The sequence below is a fragment of the Sapajus apella genome, unplaced genomic scaffold, assembly GCF_009761245.1.
Source record: "Sapajus apella isolate SASKATOON/1434 unplaced genomic scaffold, GSC_monkey_1.0 scaffold92, whole genome shotgun sequence".
NCBI classification, from domain to species: Eukaryota; Metazoa; Chordata; class Mammalia; order Primates; family Cebidae; genus Sapajus; species Sapajus apella.
The window spans coordinates 2,213,766-2,225,895 of record NW_022437032.1 but is presented as its reverse complement, the minus strand read 5'-3'; the positions used below and the strand labels follow the sequence as shown (position 1 = coordinate 2,225,895).

Below are 12,130 nucleotides of genomic sequence, written 5' to 3'. Positions count from 1 at the left end.
CAGCTACTTAGGAGGCTGAGGCAGGAGAATTGATTGAAGCTGGAAGGGGGAGGTTGCAGTGAGCCGAGATCGTGCTATCGCACTCCAGCCTGGGCGACAGAGCAAAACTCCGTCTCAAAGAAAAAAAAATAAAAGAAAACAACAACAGTAATAATCATAGTTCACTTATATGTCAGGCACTATTTTAGGTGCATTATAAGTATTAATTCATTTAGCGCTCACATCAGCCCTCTGAGGTAGATGCTGGTATTATCTTCGCCTTATAGTTTTGAAAACTGAGGCAAAGAGAGGCGAAGAAACTTGTTCAAGGCTGGTAAGGGAGAAAAACCTCAGTCGACATTCTTGCCTTGGTGCTACATGTGAACATACCTTTAGGAATGGGTTCACTCGCTTTCCGGCGGTGACGACCTACCCACGAGAACATGCCTCTCGCAAAGGATCTCCTTCATGCCTCTCCAGAAGAGGAGAACAGGAAACACAAGAAGAAACGCCTGGTGCAGAGCCCCAATTCCTACTACATGGATGTGAAATGCCCAGGATCCTGTAAAATCACCACGCTCTTCAGCCATGCACAAACGGTAGTTTTGTGTGTTGGCTGCTTCACTGTCCTCTGCCAGCCTACATGAGGAGAAGCGAGGCTTACAGAAGGATGTTCTTTCAGGAGGAAGCAGCACTAAAAGCACTCTGAATCAAGATGAGTGGGAATCCATCTCAATAAACACATTTTGGATTAAAAAAAAAAAAAAGGAATGGGTTCACTCAATTTTAACTGGCTTCCGCCAACATAAGCCCATCTGAGAACTCTCTTCATTAGAAAAAGAGGACCTCCCCCTCAGCCCAGGGCAGGAGCTGCCTTTTATGGGCTGATGGCATTGAAGAGCATCTTCAAGAGCTCTGGAGTGGCAAGTGGAGGCAGGGCTAGAATTCTATGGACTCCTTTCTGTTGGCTGGGGGTCCTGGTGAGGGGCCATACTTCCTGTTTGTGGTGATGCTGTGGCTCGCACACACACTAGTTGTGAGACTTTGGGGAGGATCCTCAACACCTTTGAGCCTCTGTGTCTCCATCTAAAAGACTGGCATGACGCTGCCGAGCTCACACAAAAGCTTGTGGTGAGGATTCAAGGTTGAATTGTGTATGAAGTACTTGGTATGCAGGAAGCGCCAAGGAGGCAAAATCAAGCACGTGATAGAACCAGGCCAGAGATTTTGGATTGGGTTATAAACTCCTTTATGGGAATCTGTGGGGGGCAGAGTAGCCATTGGAGGCTCATTCAGAAAGACCATGGACTAGACGTATCCTAGAAAAGACACTGGAGTTTTATGAGCGATGGATGATGTCTTCACTCTGTTTTAGCATGGAAAGGTGCTGGTGGTTGAATAAACTGTACCATTAAGCTATGTCCTTAGTAAACTATCTTTCTTGGCCAGGCGCGGTGGCTCATGCCTGTAATCCCAACACTTCAGGAGGCCAAGATGGGCGGATCACGAGGTAGAGAAATCGAGACCATCCTGGCCAACATGGTGAAACCCTGTCTCTACTAAAAATACAAACATTAGCTGGGCACGGTGGCACACTTCTGTAGGCTCAGCTACTTGGGAGCCTGAGGCAGGAGAAACACCTGAACCCGGGATGCAGAGGTTGCAGTGAGCTGAGGTCGTGCCACTGCTCTCCAGCCTGGTGACAGAGCGAGACTCTGTCTAAAAACAAAACAAAACAACAACAACAAAAAACTATCTTTCTTTTTTTTTTTTTTGAGACGGAGTTTCCCTGGTTGCCCAGGCTGAAGTGCAATGGTGCAATCTCAGCTCACTGCAACATCCGCCCCCCGGGTTCAAGCAATTTTCCTGCCTCAGCCTCCTGAGTAGCTGGAATTACAGGCGCGCACCACCACACCTGGCTAATTTTTTGTATTTTTAGCAGAGATGGGGTTTTACCATGTTGGCCAGGCTGGTCTTGAACTCCAGGCCTCAGGTGATCCACCTGCCTTGGCCTCTCAAAGTGCTGGGATTACACGTGTGAGCCACTGTGCTCGACCAATAAACTATCTTTTCTGAATTGTGGTCTTGAGAGCGCCGTATTGAAATAAACAGAGTGGATACCGCTGAACTTGGGAGCTGCTTTCAGCATGTCTCACGTGAGCCTAAATGCACTCACAGATATTCTCTGTTAATGTTAGTTATGCCAGTGGGGAATCAGGTGCCCCTCATGTGCAATGAAGAATTGCCCCTTAAAGTTGTGTGACTTTGGACACATTTTTTTTTTTTTTTTTTTTTTGAGATGGAGTTTTGCTCTTGTTACCCAGGCTGGAGTGCAATGGTGCGATCTCGGCTCACCGCAACCTCCGCCTCCTGGGTTCAGGCAATTCTCCTGCCTCAGCATCCTGAGTAGCTGGGATTACAGGCACGCGCCACCATGCCCAGCTAATTTTTGTATTTTTTTTAGTAGAGACGGGGTTTCACCGTGTTGACCAGGATGGTCTCGATCTCTTGACCTTGTGATCCACCCGCCTCGGCCTCCCAAAGTGCTGGGATTACAGGCTTGAGCCACCGCGCCCGGCCTACATTTTTTTTTTTTTTTGAGACCAGGGTGTTGCTCTGTCACCCAGGCTGGAGTGCAGTGGCACGATCATGGCTCACTGCAGCCTCAATCTCCTGTGCTCAAATTTTATCCTCCCACCTTAGCCTCCCAAGTAGCTGGTACCACAGCCATGTGCCACCACATCCAGATAATTTTTATATTCCTTGTAGAGACAGGGTTTTACCATGTTGCCCATGGTGGTCTCAAACTGGGCTCAAGGGATCTGCCCGTCTCGGCCTCCCAAAATGCTGAGATTACAGGCATGAGCCACCATACTTGGCCTGGACACGTTTCTTAGCTATGTTCTGCATTAGCTTCCTCATCTGTCAAATGGAATAATAATAGTTTCTCCTTCTTGGCTTGTGAGGCTTAGATAAGAAAGATCCATGTGAAATGTGTGGCACCATTAATGACAAATAGTAAGTGCTCAAAAAATGCCAGCTACCTTAGTTAATTGATTACTATTATTAAATGGAATATAAATCTAAAGGCAGGCCAGGTGTGGTGACGCACCCCTGTAATCCTAGCACTTTGGGAGGCCGAGGCAGGTGGATCACCAGGTCAGGAGTTCCAGACCAGTTTGGCCAATATAGTGAAACCCCGTCTCTACTAAAAATACAAATGTTAGCCGGATGTGGTGGTGTGCTGTTGTAGAGGTAGAACATCCAGACCCCTGTAGCTTGTAATACCAGCTACTCTGGAGGCTGAGGCAGGAGAATCATGTTAACCTGCGAGGCGGAGGTTGCAGTGAGCTGAGATCATGCCATTGCACTCCAGCCTGGGCAACAGCATAAGACTCCGTCTCAAAAAAACAAACAAATAAACAAAAAAACCTAAAGGCAATATTGTCATTTTCTGATTCTCTTAAATTCCTAAGTTTAACCTCACAAGAAACTATACTCAGCAGACACACGTTAAGGATTGGCCTGTATTGTTTCTCCTGCCTTCTTTGAGGATGCAGTATTTTTTCTTCTACCACTAGATGAGTGTAAAGTTTTGTTCCAGACTTGTACCTCAGTGTCTGTCACTAGGAAGAAGCACCGGGGCAGAAGATCAATTGGCATCTTTAATTGCTTACACTGCTGGGACCAGAGTTCTTGGAAGCCCAGAAGCCAAGGATGAATTTTCCTGCTTCTCTTAGCATTTGGCTTGGTTTTGCTTTTTCTGGGTGCATCAAAGGCCAAGATCTCGTTTGAACCTGGAAGGCCGATGAAAGTCAATAAAAGGAATTCTCTCTCCCTCTGCTTATTTGGTGAGTTAAATGCTTGGGTGATGCAACTCCACTCTATACCTTTATATACTGAGAAGGAGATTTCCCCCTGAGCCCTGGAGAGCTGGCTGGATTAGCAAGGGTCACTCAGCTTTCCTGAGCTAGGACACCCAGACCCCTCCATGTAGTACATATTCCTGGCTGCCTCCCTGCAGGTTAGATTGCCTTGGCTGCCTGCAGCAAAAACTACCAAATGGTGGGTTATTCAGTAGGACTTTATTTTTTCCATGTAATATGTAGTCTTAGCTTGCAGGGCTACTGGGGCATTTTAAGGAAGTAACCAAGGACCCAAACTCCGTCCCCTTCCAGCTTCACTATCCTTTGCTTATTGCTCTCCACCTAATTTTTTTTTAATATGTTTTTTTTTTTCTTTTTTACTTTTTTTGAGACAGTCTTGCTCTGTCATCCAGGCTGGAGTGCAGTGGCGTGGTCTCAGGTCCTGCATCCTCTGCCTCCCAGGCTCAAGCAATTCTCACGTCTCAGCCCCCTGAGTAGCTGGGATTACAGGCACTCATCACCATGCCTGGCTGATGTTTGTATTTGGGTGGAGATGGAGTTTCATCATGTTGCCCAGGCTGGTCTTGAACTGGTGGCCTCAGATAATCCTCCCACCTCGCCTTCCCAAAGTGCTGGGATTATAGGTGTGGGCCACCGCACCCGACCTATTTTTTTCCTTTTTAAAAAAGAGATGGAGTCTCACTGTATTTCTCAGGCTAGAATGCAGCGGCTGCTCCCAAGATCGATCCCACTACTGCTCAGCATGGGAGTTTTGACCTGTTCTTTTTCCAACCTGGGCTGATTTACTCCTCTTTAGGCAACCTGGTGGTTCCCCGCTTGTAGGAAGTCACCATATTGATGCCAAACTTAGGACACACAATTGTCATAGTTCACTAGAGCCCAGAACTCCTGGGCTCCAGTGATCCTCCCTCCTTAGCCTCCCGAGTAACTGGGACCTCAGAACACTTCATCCTGCCTGGCTGCACTCCATAGTTTGGCGAGAGTTGCTCTGCCGCAGGGCCTGGGGACATATTCCATCTGGTATAAGAGGAGAAAGTGACAAAGGTACATGCTCGAAGAATCTTCCTTTTTTTTTTTTTTTTTTTTTTTGAGATGGAGTCTCACTCTGTTGCTCAGGCTGGAGTGCAGTGGTGCGATCTCGGCTCATTGCAACCTCTGCCTCCTGTGTTCAAGCAATTCTTCTGCTTCAGCCTCCCGAGTAGCTGGGATTACAGGCATGCACCACCACGCCCAGCTAATTTTTTTGTATTTTTAGTAGGGATGGGGTTTCACCATATTGGCCAGGTTGGTCTTGAACTCCTGACCTTGTGATCCTCCTGGCTCAGCCTCCCAAAGTGCTGGGATTGCAGGCATGAGCCACCGTGCCTGGCCTCAGAGTCTTCCTTTTTAAGGATAAAAAATTCTACAAGGGAGTTGGAGAAATCAATTCTTTTTTGTTTGTTTGTTTTGTTTTTAGCTGGGCTTCTTGGTACTCTGAATTCCAGGGTTCTGTTTATAAGAAAGAGAAGAGGCCGGGTGCAGTGGCTTATGCCTGTAATCCCAGCACTTTAGGAGGCCGAGGCAGGCAGATCAGGAGGTCAGGAGTTCAAGACCAGCCTGACCAATATAATGAAACCACATCTCTACTAAAAATACAAGCATTAGCCTGGTGTGGTGGCGCACGCTTGTAGTCCCACCTATTTGGGAGACTGAGGCAGGAGAATTGCTTGAACCTGGGAGGCGGAAGTGGCAGTGAGCCTAGATCATGCCATTGGACTCCAGCCTGGGAGAAAGAGCGAGACTCCATCTCAAAAAAAAAAAAAAAATTGGACATTTGATGAGACACTAGCCATGTCTATCATTAACCACCTGGCTATTGCTATGGTCTAAATGTTTCTGTCCCCCCAAATTCCTGTGTTGAAACCCCTGTGTGATGGTATTAGGAGTAGGACCTTTGGGAAGCGATGAGGTCATAACAGCGGACCCCTCATGAATGGGGTTAGCGTCTTCATAAAAGAGGCCCCAGAGAGCTGCCTTCTCCCTTCCTCCACGTGAGGACACAGAGAGAAGGCAGCATCTGTGAACCGGAAAGCAGGTCCACAGCAGATACTGAACCAGCTAGTACCTCCATTCTGGACCTTCCAACCTCCAGGACTATGAAAAATACATTTTTGTTGTTTAAAAGCCACAGTTTATGGAATTTTGTTACAGCAGCCTTGAGAGACTAGGACACCTCTTCACTTTCTCCTTCTTCCTAACAGGTGCCCACGCTCCTCAGGGTCATCATGTGCTTCAGGGAATGCATGTTCAGACCAACGAGGTGGGCTCTCATTAGTTTAAGCTACTCAGGGCAATCCCTTTCCTCTCATCAATGATTCATTTATCATTTTGGGCAATGAGATTTGAGGGGATGGGTGCTAAGGAGCCTTAAGGAAAGAGTTCTTTCTCTCTAAAGAGAAACTTAAGGAGGTGAAGAGTGATTTTTCTGGCCTCAAGTGCTGTTGTGTGAAGATGTGATGTCTGGCACTATGCAGCCGTATTGTGAACATTAGGGAAGCTAGCTTGGGAGGACAAGGCCAGTATGCTGGGGCTGGAAGAATGAAAAGACAGAAGAAACTATGTAATTCAGGAGGCCACTTAATGGCTGAATTAGCTGGAGATACTTTTCTTCCAGATTTCTTGTTAAGTGACGCGAAATCATTCTTTATTGTTTAGCTATTTTGAGTTGGATTTTTCTACTACTTACACCCAAAGGATTCTAACTGATACTTTAATTTTTATTTGTTTATTTATTTTTAATTTTTTTAGATGGTCTCTTGCTCTGTCACCCAGGCTGAAGTGCAGTGGCACGATCTCAGTTCACTGCAACCTCCACCTCTTGGGTTCAAGTGATTCTCCTGTCTCAGCCTCCTGAGTAGCTGGGATTACAGGTGCCTGCCACCACACCTGGCTACTTGGGAAGTTGAGGCAGGAGGATTGTTTGAGACCGAGGCTGCAGCGAGTTATGATTGCATCATGGCACTCCAGCCTGGGTGATAGAGGTAGACCCTATCTCTTAAAAGAAAAAAAGCAAAAAGACCCCAATTAAACAAACGTAAAAACCCTCACTTCTAGAACTTCCATTTTGGCATAGGCCATGTCTTTCAGTGATGAAGAGTGCAGGATTTGGATTGAAACACACTTGACTTGGAACTCTGGCTTTCCTAGTGACATGGACCTGGTCAAGCTGCTGAGCCTCCTGTGGCTCAGTTTCTTCACTTACAACATATTTTCTTTTTCTTTTCTTTTTTTTTTTTTTTTTGAGACAGAGTTGTGATCTTGGCTCACTGCAACTTCCACTCCTAGGTTCAAGCGATTTCCCTGCCTCAGCCTCCCGAGTAGCTGGGACTACAGGCGTGCGCCACCATGCCCTGCTATTTTTTTAGTAGAGACGGGGTTTCACCATGTTGGCCAGGATGGTCTCGATCTCCTGACCTTGTGATCTGCCTGCCTCAGCCTCCCAAAGTGCTGGGATTACAGGCGTGAGCCACCGTGCCTGGCGATTTTTCATTTTTTCTTGAAGTCGAGGTCTCACTCTATCATCCAGGGCTTAATTGATTCTTTCTCCTCAGCTTCCCAAATAGCTATAACTACAGGTGCTTGTCACCATGCCCAGCTTATGTTTTACTTTTTTGCAGAGATGGGGGTCTTGCTTTGTTGCCCAGGCTGGTCTCCAGCTCCCGGACTCAAGTGATTCTCCTGCCTCTGCCTCTCAGAGTGCGGGGATTGCATACATGAGCCACTGTGCCAGGCCCTATAAAATGGTTTTTAAAAATATATAATATACACTTATTAGAGACAAAGAAGCTAGTGAATGAACCACTAAGGATGGCATTGGAGGTAAGCCTACACCGAGAGGGAGGAAGTATCCTCGTGCAGTTAGTTAAGGCGGTTGCTGGGTCCCCAGGAGCCAGTGCATTCACTTATATTCATATTCCCAGGCGAGTGCTTTGAAATGAGACTTAACCTATTTTATCAGGTAAAATACGGGAGAATTGTGAAAAGTGTACAACCAAACACCTCCAAATTGTTGTCTGCCTAGGTCAGCTGTAAGAAAATGAGAACGTTCTGCATAAACAGATGTTATGAAAGATGATGTCTACCAGAGCACAGGACTGCAGGCCACCTGCCACCACAAATCCTCCTCTGTTCCTTTGAAGAAAGCGCCATTTCCTTCTCTTTCCCCTCATAAGATTGACCAGCATAAACACTGCTAAGAATGGCATTTCAAAAAATAGTGCCACTTAGCTTTTTTAGTTTCCTCTTGAAGTTTTTTACTTTACATTTTGTTTGTTTTCTTTCTTTCTTTCTTTTTTTTTTTTTTCTTGTTTTTGAGATAGAGTCTTGCTCTGTTGCCCAGGCTGGAGAGCAGTGGTGTGATCTTGGCTCATTGCAACCTCTACCTCCCGGGTTCAAGTGAGTCTCCTGCCTCAGCCTCCCGAGTAGCTGGAATTACAGGCGTGCACTAGCATGCTCAACTAATTTTTGTATTTTTAGTAGAGACGGGAGTTTTACCATGTTGACCAGGCTGGTCTCAAACTACTGACCTCAGGTTGTCTACCCACCTTAGCCTCCCAAAGTGCTGGGATCACAGGCGTGATCCACCGTGCCCGGCCTTAAGTTTGTTTTCAGTGTGCGTTTCCAACTTAACTAAACCCAGGCTCAGCAATGAAAGGGCTCAGGTTATTGCATTCTGATTGTCCAGGGAGTAGGCAGCGTGTCTGGCTCCTCGGGGGATGCTGGACCATTCATTCAGCTAGCGTGCCTGCCTAGAAGACAGTCTGCTGGCCATGCAGATGCGCTGCCACTTCCCATGCATCCATTTCTGCCAGCGCCTTGAGACTGGGAGCCACCTTCTGACTGAGGCACCAGACTCTCTCTGATCTTTCAAGATAACCTGCTAAAATATCATCTTTGAGGATTTTCTACTGAGATTCCACAGAACCTTTCTGTTTTGGTTCCCCAAGGCTCTACCAGGAGTACTAAGATCATCCTTGATGAAAGGGAGGACAGCATTTTAATCCTTTCTTTCCTTCAACAAAACATTATTGGGCACCTACTGCATGCCAGCAACTGTGCTCCACAGACCGTGTCAGATCAATCCCTTTCTAACAAGGGAGCTCATCAAATACTAACACGTAGAAAAATGAACTAATTTGCAAACCAATGCAGAATTGAATAGTTGTATTTATTTAATTACAGTTAACAAAATAATAGTATTTATTAATCTATGGCCACTCTTATATAGTACTTATTATATGCTGGGTGGTGTCCTCAGCACTTTATACATTAATTCTTTTTTTTGTTTGTTTTTGAGACAGAGTTTCACTCTTGTTGCCCAGGCTGCAGTGCAGTGACACAGTCTCGGCTCGCTGTAACCTCCGCCTCCCGGGTTCAAGTGGTTCTCTTGCCTCAGCCTTCCAAGTAGCTGGGATTACAGGCACCTGCCACCACGCCCACCTATTTTTGTATTTTTGGTAGAGATGAGGTTTCACCATATTGGCCAGGCTGGTCTCGAAATCCTGACCTCAGGTGATCTGCCTGCCTCAGCCTCCCAAAGTGCTGGGATTACAGGCGTGAGTCACTGCACCTGGACTATAGTAATTCATTGTATGCTTTCCTATTTTGCAAATGTGGGAACTAAGAAACCAAAAGGTTATATTTATATATACATATATATAAATATATACACATATATATGTTTAATATATTATATTAAAATATATTATATATTTATATTTGTATATATGTGTGTATAATATACATATATTTATATGTATACATATATAATGCATATATGTATATAATACACACACACACACATATATTCAGATGAAGTCTCACTCTGTCACTCAGGCTAGAGTACTGTGGTATGATCTCAGTTCACTGCAATCTCTGCCTCCCAGGTTCAGGTGGTTTTCCTGGCTCAGCCTCCCAGGTGGTTTTCCTGGCTCAGCCTCCCACCTAGCTGGGATTATAGGCGCCTGCTACCACACCTGGTTAATTTTTGTTTTTTTTTTTTGTATTTTTGAAGAGACAGGGTTTCACCATGTTGCTCAGGGTGGTCTTGAACTCCTGAACTCAGGCAATCTGCCCTCCTTGGTCTCCCAAAGTGCTGAGATTACAGGTGTGAACCATTGCAGCCAGCCAAGAATACGTAGAAATCTTGAACATCATTCCGTGTCATTTGAAAACCTTTAAGCGTTCCAGAATCTTTGCATCCTTAGTAAGTGTCCAAACATAATTGAGCATCTCTGTCATGAAGGGTGGCCTGACCAGGGCAACAGCTCGGAGCACAGTGACTCAGGTTTCATTTCTGTGAACTTGCAGCCGTTTGGGCTGCACTTACGTGAACCTCAAGACTTCCCCAAAGTGGTGTTTCTTTGGTTGTGGTTTAAAAATCGGCTTTGAATATTAGGTTGTTTTCTTGTGATTTACATGATCTCTAAAAATGGGACACAAGGCCAAAAATAAGAAAAAGAAGAAGGTAGGCTTTGTATAACCTGTTTCCAGTGAATCAAGATTGCCCTGTCATTTGTATATGCTTCCACAGAGGGGACTCTTGGAGGACCCATGGCTCTGGCAGGTAAATAAAAGGCTTCAGTTAAGGGAAAATATTAATAGCCCAGTCAAATGTTTTGCAACAACAGTTTATGCAACGGCACCACTTGGAATTGATGCAGTTGGTTCATAGTCTGAGCAGAACAATCATAGCACATTGGCCATCCTGATCTTTCAGGCACATTGGACTCCAATTGCTCACTGCTGGGGGCAAGGGAAGCCCATTTGATTGCTTTTTAGAGATGAATACTCAGAGCTTTTCACAGAACATTGATCAGGAAGAAATGAATCGTTCAGGCAGCCTGGGCTAGAATCTCCAAATTCCAAACTCCTTGAAGTGTGACCTTAATGTCCCTGAGCCTCGACTTCCTCATCTGTAAAATGGGCATAAAAGCAGTACCTGCTTTGCAGGGCTATCTTGAGGATAATGACTACATTGATGTAAAGAAGTTAGTTCAGGCTGGGCACGGTGGCTCACGCCTGTAATCCCAGTATTTTGGGAGTCTGAGGGGGGCAGATCACGAGGTCAGGAGATCAAGACCATCCTGGCCAACATGGTGAAACCCCGTCTCTACTAAAAATACAAAAATTAGCTGGGCGTGGTGGCACGTGCCTGTAATCTCAGCTACTCCGGAGGCTGAGGCAGGAGAATTGCTTGAATCAAGGAGTTGGAGGTTGCAGTGAGCCGAGATCACGCCACTGCACTCCAGTCTGGAGAGCAAGACTCTGTCTCAAAAAAAAAAAAAAAAAAAAGAGAGTTCAGGGCCTAGGGTGAGTCAGGCCTCAGTTAACACTTCTGTTTGCTTCTGTTCCCATCATATCCTTCCAAGCTCTTAGTCTGTGACCTCAGTGCTGCCGTCCTCTGCCACATCTCTGGGTGACCTCAGAAGGAAAGGATGCATATTGCTAGGCTGGTTGTGTGGCAGAGAAAGAAGACATCACACTGTGCCCTTGCAGAGAACCTGCCCCTTACCAGGGGCTTTTGCTCTATGGCAGGGTTTCTATTCTATTCAAATTCTGCGACAGACAACCCTTTGTTGAGGGGCCATCCTGGGCACAGTAGGGTCTTTAACAGCTTCTCTGGCCTCTGCCCATGATCTAACAGTAACACATACCCTACGTACACGGACAGGATGGACAAAACTGCCTTTGGACACTTGCTCAATGTTTTTCTCAAGACAAAACCACCCCGGGTGAGAACCTCTGGTTTACAGACATATGCCTGAATGGGAAAATGAGTCAAATGTTAGCGCTCATCCTTGTCCTTTTTTTTTTTTCTTGACAGGGTCTCACTCTGTTGTCCAGGCTGGAGTGCAGTGGTGCAATCATAATTCACTGCAGCCTCGAACTCCTGGTGTCGAGCAATCTTCCCGTCTCAGCCTCCTGGGTAGCTGGGACTATACACACCACCACGCATGGCTAATTTTAAAGAATTTTTTGTAGAGACGGGATCTTGCTTGGCTGGCCTCTAATGCCTGATTTCTAGTGAGCCTCCCACCTTGGCCTCCCAAAATGCTGAGATTACAGGTGTGAGTGCTGTGCTCTGCCTCAAACTCTTCAAAAATATATACTTGGCCAACCTTTGAGATTCTTTTAGAGTGTTCAAAATTAGAGAAGAGATACGCATCTTCACTGACGGGAGAATGTAATTTTATTTTTATTTTTTTGAGATAGAGTCTTACTCT

The 12,130-nt window shown here is 45.8% G+C and overlaps 1 pseudogene; it reads left to right on the top strand.

Annotated features, from left to right (window-relative positions):
- Window positions 1–366: 366 nt before the first annotated feature.
- Window positions 367–738, top strand: LOC116535125 (annotated as a pseudogene).
- Window positions 739–12,130: the final 11,392 nt, after the last annotated feature.